At 36.6% G+C, this 22,494-nt stretch overlaps 1 pseudogene; it reads right to left on the bottom strand.

Moving 5' to 3' along the window:
• Positions 1 to 19,409: 19,409 nt before the first annotated feature.
• LOC120147851 lies at positions 19,410 to 21,845 on the bottom strand (annotated as a pseudogene).
• Between the last annotated feature and the right edge of the window lie 649 nt (positions 21,846 to 22,494).

The following is a 22,494-nucleotide window of genomic DNA, read 5'->3' as shown; positions in this document are numbered from 1 at the left end:
GGTACAAATCATAGTCCAGTAAATCTCACAATTTCGTAAAAGAGTTTAACTTTTGAAAATCATAGTTTAAACCCTTTTCTGGTACACCATCAGTAGTTCCCAAAATTATTTTCCATATAGCTTACTTTATGCACATAGCAAAAAGAAAGCCGACTTAAGGATAGGCTATGAAGCTTGTATCCTTAAGCTAAAGTCAATAAGTCCATATAGCTTACCCTAAGCACACAGCAAAGGAAATTCGACCTAATGAAACATCTTGGGGCCCTCAAGAGTCACATTAGGCCCATTTAGCTTGATCAGAGCTATTCCATCGTAATTCAATTCCAAAATTCAATTGCACCGTGACATAAATTCCATAAATCCAAAAACATGGTAATCATATACCATTTCAAAACAAAAATTAGATAGCAGCCATATTCCATAAATTGTCACATTAAATTAGTGCATCCATAAAACAATAACCAATGAATTCAATGTACCACATATTAAAACCAATGAAACAGTTCAGTAATAAGTAGGGAACACACCTCGATAATAGGTTCAAATAGAAATCTACTGATTGCTGGTTTCACCACGCTCTGCTACAATTTTCGAACCTATTTAACAATAACACTATATTACTTATGAGTAATATAAATAGATCCCTAAAATCATAAAATTTACGGTCTTACGGGTGAATACTGGCACACGTGGTTTAACTGATCTAGAAGAGTTGGGTCGAGCTGTCGAACGATCCGGAGAGTCTCTTGTACCTTCAAACAATAATAATTGATCAGTCCCAAATCTTATTTAATTGTTCAAAACTAGAATTCTTAAGTATCTAAGCATTTTTCGGGTTTGACTATCAATTTGGGGTATTTTGAGTCCGAATTTGGCCAAACAGATTACGGAATCGGAATCAAGACGTCGAAAAACATAAAGTATGACTTTCCGAAAATTCAGATTCTTGGTCAAACTCAAAGTCAACCACTTTGATCATCCATTTGGAGGCCTTTGGGTTCGAATTTGACGAAATGGATAGCGGAAACGGATTCGGCACGTCGAAAACTATCAGGATAGGTATACTCGGAAAAGATTAACGGTCGTTTAATGCTCGGTCAAAGCCATTTTAGGTTTTGGTCAAAGAAAGTCAACGGTCAACGGTCAGGTCGGGTCGGGTCAGACCGGTCAAACCGGTTCAGACCGGTCAAACCGGTTCAGACCAATCAAACTGGTTCGAACCGGTCAGAACCGATTTCCAGTAGCCACTCTCCTTTCGGCGGCGCGTGTGGCGCGTGAGACGTCCTCCGGAGCCCTAAAAATCTCGAAAAAATTTCTAAAAATTATTTTGAGTGATTTCGAGATACTTACAATGATCGGCGGAGAGCTCGATTTCAAATCGGCCGAATCTTTGACTGCTCCACCTCCTCACGCGCCACCGTCGACGGCGGACAAGGTTGACACCGACAAACCTGCAACGACACAAGGAACACGATGGTGCTGGAGGTGTCGTAAACGGAGCAACGATCGGCGATGAATTTAAGATTTTCCCGATGATAGAGCTAAAAAAAACGTCGATGCTTTGACTTGAAATTCCTGACGTTTGGCAGCGTTTCGATTCAATTAATTTAAGGGAATTGTTCCTGACTCGATAACGAACACGATGGTGGTTTTAATTTGACGATCGGATGTCAAACGGCGTCGGAATCGGACTTGAAAGTGGAGGTGTGAGAGGAAGAAAGTTTAAGGAATTGCATTTGTGATTTCTGATTGTAAATCAGAAATCACGCTTAAATCATCAAGCCTACCGACAGTTTTAGGGGAAATTTAGGGCTTGGTCCCTGAATTTCCTTTACTTCAAAATGGCATACAAGTTTTCATAAATTTTAATTTAGTCACTTAATTTAACCCATTTTCACAATTTACCTCCAATTTCAATTAATATTATTTTGTAAATATTCGGGTTGTTACAATTCTCCCCCTCTACAAAAAATTTCGTCCTCAAAATTTACCTTATGAGAATAGTTGAGGAAACTGAGCCTCCATTGAACTTTGACCATTGGAATTCGCCTATTCCGAAGAACTCGTTCATCTCTCTCTAAAATCTGAATGGGCTCCTCTTCATATGACAAATCCGGTCTCAGGTCTACTTCTTTAACCTGAATAATGTGACCTGGATCTGGATGGTATCTCCTCAACATTGATACATGAAAGACATCATGAATACGAATTAGCTCAGAAGGCAACTCAAGCTTATATGCAACAGGTCCTACCCTCTTCAAGATACGAAATGGTCCAATAAATCTTGGACTCAATTTACCCTTACGCCCGAATCTCAATACTTTCTTCCAGGGTGAAACTTTCAAAAAGACCTGATCTCCAACCTTAAACTGTATATCCTTCCTCCTTTGATCTGCATAAGATTTCTACCTATTAAATGCCTCCTTCAGACGGTCACGGATTAATCTGAATAATGTGACCTGGATCTGGATGGTATCTCCTCAACATTGATACATGAAAGACATCATGAATACGAATTAGCTCAGAAGGCAACTCAAGCTTATATGCAACAGGTCCTACCCTCTTCAAGATACGAAATGGTCCAATAAATCTTGGACTCAATTTACCCTTACGCCCGAATCTCAATACTTTCTTCCAGGGTGAAACTTTCAAAAAGACCTGATCTCCAACCTCAAACTGTATATCCTTCCTCCTTTGATCTGCATAAGATTTCTACCTATTAAATGCCTCCTTCAGACGGTCACGGATTAATCTGACTGTGTCCTCCGTCTCTCGCACTAACTCAGGTCCCAACGTCTTCCTATCACGCAACTCAGTCCAACAGATCGGAGTGCGACATTTACGCCCATAGAGTGCTTCGTAAGGTGTCACATGAATACTAGTCTGATAACTGTTATTGTAAGCAAATTCAGCCAACGGCAAAAAGTTCTCCCAACTACCATGAAAATCAATTACGCAACCCCGCAACATATCCTCCAGAATCTGAATTACTCTCTCAGATTGACCATCAGTTTGTGGATGAAAGGATGTACTATAATCCAATCTTATTCCCAAAGTCGTATGTAACGCCTTCCAAAATCTCGAAGTAAATCTTGGATCTCAATCAGAAATAATAGACAATGGAACACCATGCAATCTGACAATCTCTGAAATATACAATCTTGCCAGCTTGTCCAAAGTATAATTTACTCGCACAGGAATGAAGTGAGCTGACTTTGTAAGTCTGTCAACAATCACCCAAACTGAATCTTTTTTCGAAGGAGTCATAGGCAAGCCAGTAACAAAATCCATAGTAATACGCTCCCATTTCCATTCAGGAATCTTGATAGGCTGTAACAAGCCTGATGGATGTTGATGTTCTACCTTAACTTGTTGACAAGTCAAACACCTAGCCACAAAATCAGATATATCTTTCTTCATCCTAAACCAATGATACCTCTCTCTCAAATTCCGGTACATCTTATCTCCTCTGGGGTGCATAGCATATGGACTACTATGAGCCTCTGTAAGGATAGTCTGCCTCAACTCAGCATCATCAGGCACACAATATCTACCTTTAAAGCATAAAACTTCATCTTGATCAATTGCGTAATCTGAGTTTGTCCCCTGCTCTACTTGCTCAAAGATGGAAAGCAAGGAGCTATCAAGGGGCTGCTTAGCCTTGATCTCATCAACCAAAGTCGGCTTAACTTGTAATTCTGCTAACAAAGTACCATCGTCATATAAATTCATATTGGCCATTAAAGACCTCAACTCCGATACTGTCTTTCAACTCAAAGCATCCGCTACAATGTTAGCTTTACCAGGGTGATAATCAATCATGCAATCATAATCCTTTAGAAGCTCTAACCAGCGACGCTGTCTCAAATTAAGCTCCTTCTGGGTCAGAAGATACTTTAAGCTCTTATGATCCGTGAAAATATAACACTTCTCTCCATAAAGATAGTGTCTCCAAATCTTCAAGGCAAAAATTACTGCTGCCAACTCTAAATCGTGAGTAGGATAGTTACACTCATACGGCCGCAGCTGACGAGATGCATAAGCTACCACCTTACTTTCCTGCATTAAAACACAACCAAGTCCTGAATGTGAAGCATCACTATACACTGTAAAATCCTTCCCGGACTCTGGTTGAATCAACACCGGTGCTTGAGTCAAAACCGCCTTTAATTTCTCAAAGCTCTCTTGTTGTGCCTCGCCCCAGTCAAACGACACATTCTTCCTTAATAACTTTGTCAAAGGGTAAGCAATGATCGAGAAGCCCTCAACAAAACGTCGATAATAACTAGCCAAGCTTAAGAAAATGCGGATCTCAGATACGTTCTTAGGTCATTTCCAATTCATAATAGCCTCTATCTTGCTGGGATCGACCTGAACACCTCGCGCAAAAATAATATGCCCCAGAAACGACACTTCTTGAAGCCAAAACTCACACTTGCTTAGTTTGGCATATAGACGATGCTCTCTCAAAGTCCGCAGAACGATCTTCAAATGCTCGTCATGCTCTGCCTCAGTACGAGAATAGATCAGAATATCGTCAATAAAGACCACCACAAATTGATCCAAATATGGTCGGAACACCCGATTCATCAAATCCATGAAAGCTGCAGGAGCGTTCGTCAAACCAAAAGGCATCACTAAAAATTCATAATGACCATATCTAGTGCGAATGGCCGTTTTTGCAACATCAGATCCTTTAACTTTCAATTGATAATACCCCGAACGAAGATCAATCTTAGAGAATACAGTAGCTCCTCGCAATTGATCAAATAAGTCATCAATCCTGGGTAGTGGATATTTATTCTTGACCGTCATCTTGTTCAATTTCCGATAGTCAATACATAATCTTAGCGACCCATCCTTCTTTTTCACGAACAGAACTGGAGCTCCCCATGGTGAAGTACTATGTCGGATAAATCCTCGATCGAATAATTCTTGCAATTGGACTTTCAACTCCTTAAGTTCCTTTGGAGCCATACGATAAGGTGCCATAGAAATAGGTGAAGATCCCGAATAAGTCTCAATCTCGAACTCTACCTCTCTATCAGGAGGTAACCCAGGCAACTCCTCCGGAAAAACATCAGGAAACTCGCTAACTGTACGAATCTCCTCGATCGTGGACAATGCACCTTTGGTGTTCAAAATACAAGAAATGAATGTCGCATATCCCTTCCGAATCATACGATCAATTTCTATCGCTGAAACTATATTGGAGAGATAGCCACGTCGTTCACCAATTAACACAACAGTCCGACCATCTGAAGTCTTCAGAGTAGCCCGCTTGTATTCGCAATCCAGCTTTACCTTGTGTTTATTCAACCAATCCATTCCAAGAATTAGATCGAACTCCTCTAAAGGAAGCTCCATAAGATCAGCGAAAAACATTTCTGCCTGAACCTCGAGAGGACAATGCCGGAATACTTTATTCACTAATACTGCTTGCCCTACTGGACTTGTAACTGTAACAGTATTTTCAGTGTTCTCAATCAGAATCTGAAGGTTTCAAGATACTGAGCTCGATACATAGGAATGAGTGGAGCCATTATCCAATAGTGCAAAGTATGGAATGGAATAAATAGTAAATGTACCTGCAATAACTTCAGCCTCATCTCTGTCATCACGATGTCTAGTGGCATAAACCAAGGCTAGTTGTCTAGCCTCAGAAACTGTTGGCCCTCTACTTTGCTGAGGTCGGGCTCTACTGTCTGTCCTGGACGCTGATCCTCGAGTCTTTCCTTGACTATGATCTCTAATTGGGGTCTGTACTGTAGTCTGCGAACGCACAAGAGTTTTGGCTGTGGTCTACCCATCTTCTTACGACACTCTCCTGAGTGCTGTTTACCACAATACTCACAAAGGGGCCCATTATAATACGACGAGGAACCGTCTCGACTGACAGCTAAAGGTGAGGATGCTGCAGGCCTGAAACGTGTATTGCTTCTCTGAGGGGCTGAAGTACGAGTCCTCTTCCCAGACTGTGCTGATGACTCCATCGGGCCTGAAAATTTCTTAGATCGATCATGATCAACACGCTCTCTACCAGAAGCTAAAACCTCCACCTCTTCTGCATCTTTGGCTCTGCCCACCAGCACATCAAATATCTCATTCTGATGGGTTACAACTTGCCTACGCAGCTCGTATCTGAGTCCAAGGGCAAATTTACGACATCGATCTCTCTCCGTAGGTACCATACTGAATCCATACTTCAGCAACTTCAGGAACTCGATCTCATATTCAGAAACAGTCATGTCTCCCTGAACCAGGTCTTGAAACTGTTGTCGTCTCTGAGCTAAGTAGCGCTCTCCCAGAAAACGGCTCCGAAAGCGATCCTTAAAGAAATTCCAGGTCAAACGATCGGTAGGAACACTACTGGTCACTGACTCCCACCAAGTGTAGGCATTGCCATCTAACATCGCCACAGCACCCTGATATCTCTTAGTTGAGTCCAAACCCAACTGATCCATGCGTCTCTCTGTATCCTGGAGCCAATCCTCAGCTTTAGTAGGAGCTCCACCTATATGTCCCCCAAAAGTTCTAACTCCATTGGCAATCAAAGACTGCGAAATAGGAACCTCAGATACAACACCAGTAGCTCTGACTGCTCCCTGTATTAACTACAGAAATTTCTACCAAAATTCTCATCCAAAGCAACTCCGGTAGACTCTGACTCAATATCAGTCGCTCCTATGATCGGTGTAGTCATGCCAATACCAGCGGTAGGAGGCAGATCCGTTGGGGTCGTAGGAGCATGATCACCTATCGGAGGTGGGGGATCTACCCGTATCTCATCGATCGGATCTGCGAATCTAGCCACTCGACCTCGTCCACGGCTAGTTCGACGACCACGTCTAGCACTCATTTTGATGGATCTCAAGTTTACTACAGAAGATAAAACTTAGGGTTAGATAAGCACTTGGAGTCTCAAACATAGTTAAAATCTTAATAACTTTGTGACATGGCCTTAGTAACTCGTTTTGTAAAATATTTCAAAACCGTATTTTCAATGTGGACTCATACACAGTCCGAGGGTTAAAAACCAAAAGCTCTGATACCAATAAATGTAACCCCCTTGACCAGGCCTATGCGTTTTAACTAAGTCTAGTGGATCACATTATGATTATTAAAGACATTTTCAAAATCGTTATTCCATCAATATAAAATCACATTATAAATAACATGAAATTATAAACAAATTATACTATCAAAATCCAACTCGTAAATATAATACCAATAAGTAATAAATTAATTTAAAACATGTCTTCAAATTCAAAATCACAATAAACCGAACAGTAATAGCAAAAGAGTCATCATTATAAAATCTGATATTTTAAAATAAGGTCCATGTCACCAAAATAAAGTCAACTTGCAAAATAAAAAAACATTACAATCTGATTTACTTCAAGAGATATGTTGATCCTCCAAGTGCTCAAATCGAGGTATCTAACCAACAGTATCTGAAAGGGGAAAATATTTTCGAAAGGTGAGCTAGGCTCAGTGTGTCCCAACATTTCCATAAAATTACAATAGGTACAAATCATAGTCAAGTAAATCTCAAAATTTCGTAAAAGAGTTTAACTTTTGAAAATCATAGTTTAAACCCTTTTCTGGTACACCATCAGTAGTTCCCAAAATTATTTTCCATATAGCTTACTTTATGCACATAGCAAAAAGAAAGCCGACTTAAGGATAGGCTATGAAGCTTTATCCTTAAGCCCAAGTCAGTAAGTCCATATAGCTTACCCTAAGCACACAGCAAAGGAAAGCCGACCTAATGAAACATCTTGGGGCCCTCAAGAGTCACATTAGGCCCATTTAGCTTGATCAGAGCTATTCCATCGTAATTCAATTCCAAAATTCAATTGCATCGTGACATAAATTCCATAAATCCAAAAACATGGTAATCATATACATTTCAAAACAAAAATTAGATAGCATCCATATTCCATAAATTGTCACATTAAATTGGTGCATCCGTAAAACAATAACCAATGAATTCGGTGTACCACATATTAAAACCAATGAAACAGTTCAGTAATAAGTAGGGAACACACCTCGATAATAGGTTCAAATAGCAAATCTACTGATTGCTGGTTTCACCACGCTCTGCTACAATTTTCGAATCTATTTAACAATAACACTATATTACTTATGAGTAATATAAATAGATCCCTAATATCATAAAATTTACGGTCTTACGGGTGAATACTGGCACACGTGATTTAACTGATCTAGAAGAGCTGGGTCGAGCTGTCGAACGATCCGGAGAGTCTCTTGTACCTTCAAACAATAATAATTAATCAGCCCCAAATCTTATTTAATTGTTCAAAACTAGAATTCTTAAGTATCTAAGCATTTTTCGGGTTTGACTATCAATTTGGGGTATTTTGAGTCCGAATTTGGCCAAACAGATTGCGGAATCGGAATCAGAACGTCGAAAACATAAAGTATGACTTTCTGAAAATTCAGATTCTTGGTCAAACTCAAAGTCAACCACTTTGACCGTCAATTTGGAGGCCTTCGGGTTCGAATTTGACGAAACGGATAGCAGAAACGGATTCGGCACGTTGAAAACTATCAGGATAGGTATACTCGGAAAAGATTAACGATCGTTTAATGCTCGGTCAAAGCCATTTTAGGTTTTGGTCAAAGAAAGTCAACGATCAACGGTCAACGGTCGGGTCGGGTCGGGTTGGGTCAGACCGGTCAAACCGGTTCGAATCGGTCGAAACCGGTCAAACCGGTTTGAACCGGTCGAAACCGGTTAGAACCGGTTGAAAACCGGTTAAACCGGTTTCCAGCAGGCACTCTCCCTACGGCGGCGCGTGTGGCGCGTGAGACGTCCTCCGGGGCCCTAAAAATCCTGGAAAAATTTCTAAAAATTATTTTGAGCGATTTCGAGATACTTACAACGATCGGTTCAAATTTTTGAACGGCGGAGAGCTCGATTTCAAATCGTCCGAATCTTTGACTGCTCCACCTCCTCACGCGCCACCGTCGACGGCGGACAAGGTTGACACCGGTGGACCCGCAACGACACAAGGAACACGATGGTGCTGGAGGTGTCGTAAACGGAGTAACGATCGGCGATGAATTTAAGATTTTCCAACGATAGAGCTAAAAAAAGGTCGATGCTTTGACTTGAAATTCCTGACGTTTGGCAGCGTTTCGCTTCAATTAATTTAATGAATTGTTCCTGACTCGATAACGAACACGATGGTGGTTTCAATTTGACGATCGGAGGTCAAACGGCGTCGGAATCAGACTTGAAAGTGGAGGTGTGAGAGGAAGAAAGTTTAAAGAATTACATTTGTGATTTCTGATTGTAAATCAGAAATCATGCTTAAATCATCAAGCCTACCGACAGTTTTAGGGGAAATTCAGGGCTTGGTCCCTGAATTTCCTTTACTTCGAAAATGGCATACAAGTTTTCATAAATTTTAATTTAGTCACTTAATTTCACCCATTTTCACAATTTACCTCCAATTTCAATTAATATTATTTTGTAAATATTCGGGTTGTTAAATATATATTTATTTTCTTTGCATTTTTATTATTACTGTTATATTTATTATTATTTTTACTATTATATTTTCCTTTTATTCTACTTATTTATATTATATATGTATATTTTTTATAATTTATTATTATTATATTTTTTACTTTCTCTTTCTTTTATTATTCTTGTATTATTACTTGTATTATTTTTATATTATTTATTTTGTTATATATATATATATATATATATATATGCGTATGTTCTTTTTAAATATTTTAGTTTTTATACATATTATTAATATATATTTGGTTTTTTTTATTTTAAGTTCTATATTTTATAATATTATACATATATTTTTCTATTAATTTTCTATATTTTTATTATCATTATATTATATTTATTTTCTTTTTTTATTGATATTATTGTTGTTATATATTCATTTTACTATTATTATATATATATATATATATATATTTTACACAAGTTGATTATATCTACCTACTTTGTCCCCACCCCTCATCATTTTTTCTTCCTGTCAATTATACTTCACAAACCTTACTTTCTTTTCTTCCCTTTTCGGTGTGATTGTTTTTTTTAACTACTTATTATCATTATTAGTATTGTTACTATATATATATATATGTAATTATCTTTATTTGTTTTTTACCATTATATGTGTATATGTTCTTTTCGTCATTTAATTTATTAATTTATATATATTTATTTTTTTATTTATTTTATATATATATATTATTTGTACTTTGTTATTATTATTTTGTTTTATTTATTTTCTTTTTCTTTTTTATATATATTTTATTATTTGTTTTTTTACTTATTATTTTATCTTTGCTTTCTTCATTTTATCATTTTACTTAATTTGTTTTCTTTTCTTTTCATTTTAATTTAATTAATTAATTTCTTACCATTTTATCTAACATGGCTTTTTTACTTTCTTAAGGGTACATTTTCAATCAATCAAATGTAAGTTTTGGATCGTTATTTTACCTTTCAATTTAAACTTTCAACTTTCTTAATTAAAGACAACTGGAAATTACATAGTACCGAAAGGGCGGTTCAAGGGTGCTAATCCTTCCTTGACCGTAATCGAATCCCGGATCCGACATATCACTGGTAAGACGCAGATCAGGTAAGAAATAAAGTATCCGATCAACCCACTTTTCGTAAAGTAAATGATCGGTGGCGACTCTCAATCCATTTTTCACGTCGGAGCCCAATTCCGGAGCACAACCGAAAGACGGTTATGACACTAGGCATTGAAGTCAAAAGAATAGGTGAGTGTCTGTTTTGTCACTGAAGAAATTCATTATGGAGCTTCTGGAAAAAACAAACATGTTAAAAGCTATACCTACACCAACTCCCATGGCAGCTGCTACCAAATTACATTGTGATGATGTGGAGCTTATTGTTGATGCATACAACTATCGCAACATTGTTGGAGGGCTGATTTATGTGTGCCACACAAGGCCTGATATTGCATTATGTGTTAACAAATTTGTTCAATATATGCATGCACCACGACAGTCACATATGGTTGCAGTAAAACATATTTTGCGTTACTTGGTGGGCATGGTGAACTTTGGTTTGGTATTCACTGCTGCTGTAACTGGAGTGAAAGTTGCTGCCTTTGCAGATGCAAATTGAGGTGGTAGTCTCGATCATAGGAGATCAGTGTTTGGGCACAGTGTCTTTGTTGACAATAATCTGGTTGCTTGGAGTTGGAAGAAACAAAAGTCTGTATCACTCTCTACAATGGAGGTTAAATACAAGAGTGTTGCTGACACTGCATCAGATATGGTTTGGGTTGGAGCATTGCTTGCAGAACTTAGTGTATGCCAAAAAGAAGAACCAATTATATAGTGCAACAACACCAGTGTTGTGGCTATAAGGGTGAACCCTGTTTATCATACACATACCAAGTATGTTGATCTTGACATACATTTTGTGCGAGAAAAGGTTGCAGCAAAGCAAATACGTGTCAACTATATGCTACTGCTCATCAGATTCTGATGGCGTGACCAAGCCGTTAGCTCGACATGCCTTTGAAGAATTTCAAGAAAAATTGTGTGTAAAGGTGTGTTGAAGAAGCATGAGAGGAGATAAAGTACGGAGAATGTTGGAATAAGTCGAGCAGCTACATGCAGTCACTACTCATGAAGTTGCTTATAGCTGATCACTGCACGTGGAGTTGCTGCAGTTAGGATGTTAGGTGGTTAGGGTTATTAGCAGTTTGTAATTGCATGCATGTATGTACATTATATAAAGCTTGTAAAAGGAAGAGTTAAAGAATGAGAAAGAAAGCTTATATTTTTTTATTCTTGTTGCTTAGTGTAGTTACTTCAAGTATCTCAACATGCAACAACAAGAACACACAAATTTCTGATGATTTCATTGATGAATCAAGCTTGGAAAATGATTACAGAAAGGAGTATTTATACGGAAGACTCGATTAGTGACCAATTAATAATTTCCAACTGATTTCAGTAACAAACATGAGTAACAACTAACTAAACTTTCTGCAATATAGGTTCACTGAATAAACTACAGTAACATCTCCTTCTTCTGCATAAATTCTTTTATATTTTTCTTCTAACATGGCATTTGTTACATCTGGCCTGTCTTGTGTGACTTGGTCTAGATTCCTATGTTCCGGAAGGAGATTGTACCTTATGCCCAACTCCACCAGAATTCTCTTCAATTCAATGATTAAATCGGTTCGACGCTTGTTCCTCACTCCAAAGTCCTAGAAGTTTATTGTATGAGTGTAATGGAGAGCCATCTTTAACTTACTGTCATTCTCAATATCCATCACCACCACTTGGTGTTTAGGACTCTATTTAGTATTGCCTTCCAAATACCTGTTTGGACATAACAGCATAAATGCATGCACCAATAAGCTCCATAGAACATAATCTTATATGAATTAAAAGGTAGGATAAATCACTTTCAACTTATCTCTTTATTTAATAAAATGAGTTTTTAAATGATTTGATGAAATATGGTTAGTTATAGAAGTTTAAAGTCATTTTTGACTTGTCAAAGAAGTGAGTAAAAACTTTGGAGCCTTAAAAGTGACTAAAAAACATGTTTGAAAAATTAGTGTGATTCTTAGTTTTGAGTGTTCTTTAGAGATTTTAGATGTTATAAGAAGATTTATGGATGTAAGTTAGTTGGATTAAGTAATGATAAGTTTAATGGTATGGTTGGGGATAAAAATAAGAGTTTTAGGAGAAAATGTGGTAAAAATCGAAGTGAAATATGTAAATTATGGGTAAAGGTTTGGTATTGTAAGAACAATACCGATATTATAGGGTTAAATTTGAGGAAAGATGATGAACACGATGAACATTATTGATACTTATGCAAGAAGTATCGGTACTGAAGTGGGGTATTGATACCAAGAGGAAGGTATTGATACTATTATTGAGAAATGGATTCCAGAATGCAAAAATGGTATCGATACTGAAGGGAGTATCGGTACCATAGAAGGGGTACCGATACTAATCAGCTTGGAATTTTAAGTTAGGATAAACTTTAATAGAATTCAAGAATAATAATACTTTTGAGTATTATTATTTTGTATAAATGTTAGAAAGTATATTAATATTTGTATTGTATGTGTGATTATGGATGCTTGTGTAGATCATAGTCAAGTTCCTGAATCAAGAAAACAAAAAGGCAAGGATAAAGTTACCGAATAGTCGGACATTAGTAAGGTATAAGAGTGAGGCTTACCAGGTGAGTGCATTTATTATGTACTTATATGTTATGATAGTCATAAATGCATATTGATTAATGTATATGTTGCGAATTTCCATATTGGCACTATATGTGCAGCCCCACAAAATTCATAATGAGTTTATGAATTTTTGTATTGGCACCATGTCTGCAACCTCATGAAATTCATAATGAGCTTATGAATTTCCGTATTGACACTATGTGTGAAACCTCACGAAATTCATAATGAGTTTATGAATTTCCGTATTGGCACTATGTGTGTAACCCCATGAAATTCATAATGAGTTTATGAATTCCCGTATTGACACTATGTGTGCAACCTCACGAAATTCATAATGAGTTTATGAATTTTCGTATTGGCAATATGTGTGCAACCCCACGAAATTCATAATGAGTTTATGAATTTTCGTATCGGCACTATGTGTACAAAACCATGAAAATTTATAATGAGTTGTAATATTCAAATTTTATTTGGATAGTGATGATATACTTATGTTTAAAAGTTCACCTCATTATTATTATGCCTTACTAAGTGATTATTAGCGTGTGTTGATTTCACGTGTAGGTATTAGTATAGGCAGAGTAAGGAGTGCATCTGGCATCGCAAATCAAGGGTCACCTCATCAATAATTATATGACAAATATGTCTACTTTTGATGTTATTAGTTGGCATGTAATATACTTATGATAATGCTCTGAACAATATTGGACATAGGATGTTGTAATATTTTACATGCTCGAACCCTAAGAATTATTTACATATTAGAAATTAATTAATGTTTTAGTATTATTAAATCACTACAGCAAAATAGAGTTTTAGCGGCTTTTTTTTAGTCCTATAGCGACGTTTTTAAGCGACACTAAAAGTACTTACAGCGATAGGAAAAATGCCATAAGAAGCGCTGACCATACCAGCGCCGCTAAAGTTAGCGGCGTTTGAGAACAAAAAATGTCGCAATAGGTCAAGATCTATCGCAACATTTTTGGAACAAACGCTGCAAAAGGTCGATATCTATAGCGACATTTTTAAAACAAAAGTCGCAAAAGGTCAATATCTATAGCAGAGTTTTGATACAAACGCCGCAAAAGATTGATATCTATAGCAACGTTTTTGGAACAAACGCCGTAAAAGGTCATGATCTATAGCGGTGTTTTGGAAAAAATGCTGCAAAAGTTCAGATCTATAGCGGCATTTTCGTGTTAAACGCTGCAAAAGGTCGAGATCTATAGCAGCGTTTTCGGAATAAACACTAAAAAGGTCATATCTATAGCAGTGTGTTTTTGGAACAAACGCCGCAAAAGGTTAAATCTATAGCGACGTTTTTAGAATAAACACTGCAAAAGGTCAGATCTATAGCAGCGTTTTTAGATACAAACGCTGCAAAAGGGCTCATGATAGGAAAAAAAGAACCTTTAATTTCGAAGACTAGATGACAAAACATTCTATAAAAAAGAAAAAGAACCATTAGGAAATATTTACAGCGAAGTATTATATGGAAAATATTATATTATCAATACAATAACCGAGGAAGAAATAAGTTGATATGCCTTTCAGGTAAGTGAAGTAGCATAAAGAACTGCTGATGACAGTTTAGAATTCTTCAACAAGAGCTTTCTGAGAAGAGTAGACACTATCAGCATAACTATAGTCAATGGATATAAGATCAGCCAAAAACTCAGCAGGATTTGCATGATCTGGGCACTGGTACCTGTTGATTAACCAAATATTCAAGCATAAATCTCATAATTTCAGATTCTGTTGCATTGTTGTTAGATAATTTCATCTAGAAACAGAGCTTGAAAAATAATCAATTATTTATTAAAGCAAAGAAAAGAAGAAGAAAATAACCAGTTCATGATCCTCAAAAGTGTTTCAAACATGAAATCAATGAAACAATAATATATATATGATGTGTGTGAAGAATATGTGTAGATCATTCGCTTTCCTAAACAAAATGAAAAAACTTAGCGAGTTCACAAGATAACGTACAAAGCAATGCATCAGTATCACACATTGACAATATAATGGTAAATGATGAGGCTATAGCAATATTATCCTTTTCCCTGTACTACCAAGCATAGTCACATGGATCGCGGTACGCTCCGGTACGAGAACGTGGAATGGGATAACAATTCGCTAGGTCCCTAAAATTCGGTACGAAGGGGGTAGACTCATTTCGGATCGCTCCGGTACGATATAACATATAAATTGGTACGATGTACCAGTTTCTTAGGTTGCTATTTTTCTACATCAAATTTTATAAATAACTTCAAAACTTCAAATATCTTAGAATAACTTCAATACTACAGATTTCATTCAGTAACTTCAATTCTTCAAAGTTGAAAATAAATTTAACACTTCAAAAGTTACTTTTATACTAAAATAAAATTTTAGAGGATCAAAAAGTAGGAAAAGAAATAATAATTGATTAAACTTAAAACAACTGCACATGAATTCTAGTGTACGAAGAAATTTAACAAAGCACGTGAAAGTATAGTTTTAACATAATAAAAAACAAAAGTTACACAACAAACAAAGCAGGAAAAGAAATAAAAAACAAAAGCTTAACCTACACAAACTCTCTCTGTAGGAGACGATGAACGCCCAGATCCAAGGTTAGTTTTATCTAATTCATTATCTTCTTCAGGCTTAAACCGACCCCGTCGTTCCCCCATTTCCTCTCCCTCAAACTCCTCTTTAACACTCGACGAAACCCAAAGCCTCCATGGCATCCACCGTCCTACGCTCTGACGAGGAGTTAGGACTCCATCTAAACCCAAAGTTTGTACCGAATCGCGATTTTGAAATGACTGGAACACGTTCGTACCACGTTTCGGATCGCATCGTACGGTACGTAGATCGTGGGCTGTTGAGCGATTTCTGTAACTATGCTACCAAGTTTTAAGAAGACTGATGCGGAAACATGCAACTATATTTCAAGCATAATGTGAGTGCTAGTGTTACAATAGAAACCTCATCCAGCGTACAAGTATATCGATGCTAATCAGGATCCCTAGCAAGAAAACCCGATGCATAATTTTCGTTCTAAATCCAACCATGAACCTTTTAGAGGTTAAATATTTTTAAATCAAAGGTATTACATGTCCCAGGTTTTGGCAGGCACCTTCCAATCACAAGTCACAGTCAATAAAAATCACTCAATCCGTATAAAAAATATTTAAAACTAAACAAAGAACCATGGTATGTAGGCAGGCAGTGCATTCCGTAATAAACAGGAGCCAAGTTTGATTACAACCCAAATCTGGAGAAGTATTCCAGTGGCTGATCATGTGCAGGGCCAACATAAACAAGTACTCCCTCTGTTAGCAACACGATGTCGTCAAATTTGTCATACACAGAACCCCTAGGTTGATGTATTGAGCAAATTACAGTATGACCATCTTGTTCAAGTAGGCGGAGTGTTTCCATTACTTACTCAGCTTGGAAAGCATCAAGTCCTGAATGCAACAGAAGAAATTGGAAGATTAAAGTAAAGTCTGGGAAAAATATTAATGACCATATACAAATTCCAGCAGGGAGGAGAAAAAAAATATACTCTGCTTAACCTAATATATGGAAAACCAAGACCTATCTGGATGGGTAGTTGTGGTCATTCCTAAGTAGACAAAGCAGAGAACTTAAGCTAGCAAGAAACTATACCAAATAGTAAAGGCACGCTTTTACACCGAATTATATTTCAGGTGCCAGCCAAAAGGTCATCTCCTAATCAATCCATTATACAGTTCAGTTTGTAATCATTAGATTACCAACGCATAAGATAACATACCATGAGTACAAAAATGACTGCTTATGCAGTTTCTGCATAACTTATGCTCTTATCTGTTCTCTATCCATGGACTACAAGCCTACAATTCAAATCTGCATGCAACACTCGTTGTGGAGGTTTTCTATATCTGTCACTTGCATCTAAATACTGCCTCATGTCCCACTATACAGGTGGTTAAGGATTACCTAACCTTAATTTGATATAACTAAGGGGAACATTTTCAAATATTGCGTCTCCAACTGAGGAAATTTAGTTTTAAATAGTATTTTCAGTTTTAAACATGTAATTCAATCAAATACCCGGAATGTACTTCATCAAATAAATGGATAATCTTTGCAAATTATATTATAGTGTAACTAACCCTACAAAAACCAATTCTAGTATCGAATAGAAGCATAATCCAATAAAAAAGAAATTCCCCAAAATAAATGAGAACAGTAATCGTATGTCCTCCATAAACATATAACCCGATCAATACCCATAATCTAGTTCCTCGGGAAAAACGAAAAACAACCGGGAAAGAAATTTTCTGTAAGCTGGTCGGTGTGGAAATAAATGGAGATAGCAAACCTCGGCTCGTGCTAGGATGAAAACGAGATAGTTGTTGAAGTCTGGGAACTGAGAGTAGTGCTGAAGTTGTTGCCAAATCTGAGATTTATCAACCAAAGAAGATGGTGAAATCTGCTGCTCCAGCAGTCCACAGATCTCCTTCAACCCCTCTTCTTGTGGCTGCCACGGGGCACTAACAGTCACCGCCATTCTGTAATCAGATTCTGATTTAAGCAAAACTTTATTATCCGGTTTCGACTTTAACAAACAAGTATGGGTTTTTGGTATTTTTTCGATTGAAAATTCAATTATCTCTTCTTAAAAACTTGTCAAGCAAACATGAGATTGAAGCAGATGGGTTTGGTAGTGAAGTAGATGGGTTTGAGGTCCGCAAAGTAAAACAGCGAAGTAGCGAAGCAAATGGGCAAAGTAGTGAAGCAACATATTTGAAGAAAGGAATTTGCGAGATCGACGAAGCAGCCAAAGAAGGACTGAGATGGCAGAAATTAATTTGTGGGTTTGGGGTAAACAGCAGAAAGGAAATAAAGAAAATCAGAAAGAAAAGAAGATGAAAAAGGGCTAGGGGTTTTAGGAGATAAAATCTTAAACTTTGTGGCTTTTTCAATTTGAAACGCCACTAATATCTTGTCAAGTGCGACGTTTGTAAACACAAATGCCACTAAAGTACTAGATTATAGGGGCGTTTGTATATAAACGCCACTAAAGTACTAGTCTTTAGCGGCGTTTGTGTATACACGTCATTAAAGTATAAGTCTATAGCAGCGTTTATATAAAAATGCCACTAAAGTATAAATCTATAGCGGCGTTTGTATAAAAACGCCACTAAAGTACAGTCTTTAACGGCGTTCATAAACACAAATGCCACTAAAATACGAGTTTATACACCATTTGTATAAAAACACCACTAAAATACTACTATGTTGCGGTGTTTGTTAAAAAACACCACTATGGATGAAACAATTGTAGCATTTGTATAAAAACGCCACTAAAGTACTACTCTATTGCGACGTTTGTTGAAAAAACGCCACTATGGATGAACCTATTGCGGCGTTTGTATAAAAATGCTGCTAAAGTACTACTCTATCACGAGGTTTTTATAAAGAAAAGCCGCTAAAGTTACCATGTTGTGGCATTTTGTATGTAAAAGTCACTACATGTTTAAAATTAATGGCGTTTACTCCCAAAACGCGGCTAAAAACGTCGCTGTAGAACAATTTTGCTGTAGTGAATTAAAACGTTTTATGAATAGAAAAAAAATTTATTGGTTTTTCACAAAAGTGAAATGTTTTAAAAGTTATGTGGCATCTGTGATTTGTGTACAAAAACGTATACGGGAAATGGGTGTTACACTGTTAGTGGTTCGCCTGAACACCATCGACCATACAACGATTACCAACATCAAATGGATGCACCACGAATACGAATATGATGACTTGAAATAAAATCTTGCATGTTTCCCCAAACAGAAAAGCTGCAATTACAAGAAGCACTCTTGTGGTCGCAGTTCCCACCAAAAGAAGCCATATAATAAAAGTGACCAAAATCAAGATCGCTTTCGCAAGTTTATTCAATTGTTCTAAAGCATCTTTTGTGTCCGTCAAAGTAAATGATAGTCTTTTCCCATCCTGATACATGTTTATCTGTATGAGATAACAGAAAACAAGCATGTTAAACAAGAATCCCTACATTAGTTTTGAGCTTAAACTGTATAATATAAATAGGGAATCACTTATATTAGGATCATTTCATACTGGCATCGTTAAAAGTGATAAAAACATAGAAGACTTTGTTCGAGTTTGTTAGAGTGCTCTTACCACCCAGTTTTTGAAACTTTTTTATTTTTCCAGTATCTGATCCTTCAAACAATGGAAACACAAGATCCACCTCCTCTTTAGTCACGAACCTTAGAAGGCCATCCTCATCGATGTAACTGATCATAAAGAGACTGTAGTTAGTGTACGGTAAAATAAATAACAATGAAAAAAAATGGCAGGAAACATTAAATCACTAGAAGCATCATGAAAAGCTTATTTTCTAATCGGTTCTGCTGAGGTGGAGCAACGTTTCTTAAAATTTGATAAGCACAACTTCCTACCTCAATGTCACCGGTAATATCTTTATCTACTTTTTCACCATCTTCATCACAATCACAACTACTTTCATCTAAGGTATTGGAGATTACGGAAAGCCCTGAATCGGTGATAGCTTCAACCAACACCTACATGTGCCAAGATGACGCCTTTTCCCACCTCAATTAATGGACCTTTACCTTGTAAATCAACCTTTTGGTTTCTTCAGCATTATCCATCAATGGATATGTACTGAAGGAAAACTGATTCTTGTATCCTGTCAAAGAAATTGTTCTTGTAGAAACTTGAAGCTAACCTTATTAAAAACCAAGTCTTCAACATCCACATAAATGCTCGAATAAGAATACTTAAAAGAGCCCAGGTTACGTATTCGAGAATCTTTGTGATGGTCTTCGATCTCTTGACATCAAGAAACAAAATAACCCAAGTGACAAGAACTAAACTCAGCCATATAAACACTTGAAGACTCTTCTTCATACCATGAACGAAATACAACACTTCCATCCCCAGTAGAAAGCTGAATTCAAACAAGAAAACAACAAGATGCACAAACAAACGAGTGGCCAACATACCACAGAATATAACCATCACAAGTAGACACCATTTCCAGATTTCCAAACCCAAAAAATGGGTGTTGTGCAGTTTAACTACGGTTAAGCTAGCTATTAAGCATCCCAAGAGTACAGAAACATGAACCTCTCAATCACAACTCCCTTAAGCATCTTATTACGCCATTAACCTTTCTCAATTGATATTTGTCGTAACCGTCTTTCGGTTGTGCCCCGGAATTAGGCTTCGACTTAGGAATATGTGGATTGGAGTCGCCACCAACCACTTTAAAACGAATTTAGGTGGGTCGGACACCATTTTACTGATCTGCGTCTTACCAAAGATGTGCCGGGTTCGGGAGTCGGTTACGGTCAAGGAAGGATTAGCACCCTTGAACCGCCCTTTCGGTACTATGTAATTTCCAGTTGTCTTTAGTTAAGAAAATGTAAATTTAAATCAAGAGGTAAAAATATCGATCCAATTTGCTTACATCTGATTGATTAACAACATACCTTTTAAAAGTAAAAAAAACGTGTTTAAAAGAAATGAAAACAAATAATACAAAAATGAATGAAATAAAGAAAGTAATATAAAATAAAAAAAATAAGTGAATAAAAAAAGTAAAGATAAAAATACATAAATAAAATATAAATAAATAAAATGAAGAAAGATGATAATATATACATATAATATAATATTAAATGAAACGAGTGAAAACAATTGTGAAAGAACAATAAATAAATGCTAAGAAGAAAAAAATAAGTAATAATAACATAAAGTTAAAAATGTCAAACCTAATCTATTAATTAATCAAAGTAGAGCAATGCATGGAAATGAAAAAAAATGGGGGTAGGTATAATTAATGTGGGTATAATATATGTATATAATAATAGTAATAAACAAAATATAATAGTAAATATATATATAAAATTAATGGAAAAATATATATACAATATTATAAAATATAGTACTTAAAAAAACAATAACCAAATGAATATAATAAAAAAATATACGCATATATATGTATATGACAAAATAGATAATATAAAATAGTATAAGTAAAAAAAACAGGAGAAAAATATATAAAAAATACATAAAATAAATATATAATAAAAAATAAAAAATATATGTAATAGTAATAATAAAACGGAATATATTAAAAAAAACAAAAATTAAAATTATAAATAAAAAAATTAAAATTAAAACATGAACTGAAGGGCTAAATTGAAAGAAAACCACGATTGAGGGTCAAAATCAAAAGGAAATTGAGTTTAAAATCCGAAATAGGAATCAAATTGATTTTTTTTTAAATTGCGGACCAAAAACGTAGTTTCCCCTATTTTTAACGAAAACGCATGGATCCTTCCCGGGTCAGGTCAACACGCGGGTCACCACGCGGGTCACCACTGGGTTTAGTATTTAACCCAAAAATTTTGTTTTGTCTCTCATTTTTCCTTCTTCACGAGCCAAAGAACCTTCCCTCTCACTCTGTTCTCTGCCTTGTTCTTCAAAATGAAGAACACAGGCGATATTTTCCAGAAACTGGCGATTTCTCCGCCTCGCCGCCGCCATTGAACGGCGACGGCCGCCGTTCATCGGCGGCAAAATCACGAAAAAGTTCTATTTTCTAGGAGCTTTTCTCCTCCTCGTTTTGAAAATCAAGTTGGTTTTTCAAAAAAGGCCTCGGGTTTTCGTAGATCTACAAAAATAATCTCGAACGAAAACACCTTTTCATCGGCCAAAAAGTGACTCGTGGGTTCGATCCGCACCAAACAACACAGGAGATACAACATGTAAGGCAAGAAACCGAATGAACAAGGTAAAAATCTGCCTTTTTTATTATCTCTTTCGAAAATCTTTACAAGGGCTTGAATCTTGTTGGCTATTGTGTGCTTGTGTGTGTGATTGTCACGTAGTGATCTTGCGTTCGAATCCAGTGTAAATCCCTGTGTTACAACGAGTGATTTTACACTTATTTATACTGGGAAAAAACCTACTTTAGATTACATATTTAAAACCTAATGGAACTCTAATGCCGAGTTTTTGGTTATTGGTGATGAACATGAGTCTCGGTCGCCGGATGATGCGGGTTGATGTGCGAGACGTGCGGCTGGGGAAGAGTCCGTAGTGGAAACGGCGCTGGAACGAATGAAGGTTGAAACCCTAAAGTGGGGTCTACTATGAACCGTTGGATCTAGTCTAGATCCAACGGCCATTGATGTTGGCGGCTGGGACGAGCTAGGGT

This window comes from Hibiscus syriacus, unplaced genomic scaffold (assembly GCF_006381635.1).
Source record: "Hibiscus syriacus cultivar Baekdansim isolate YM2019G1 unplaced genomic scaffold, ASM638163v2 tig00110944_pilon, whole genome shotgun sequence".
In the NCBI taxonomy this organism is placed as follows: domain Eukaryota; kingdom Viridiplantae; phylum Streptophyta; class Magnoliopsida; order Malvales; family Malvaceae; genus Hibiscus; species Hibiscus syriacus.
This window is presented reverse-complemented; position numbering and strand designations above follow the sequence as displayed.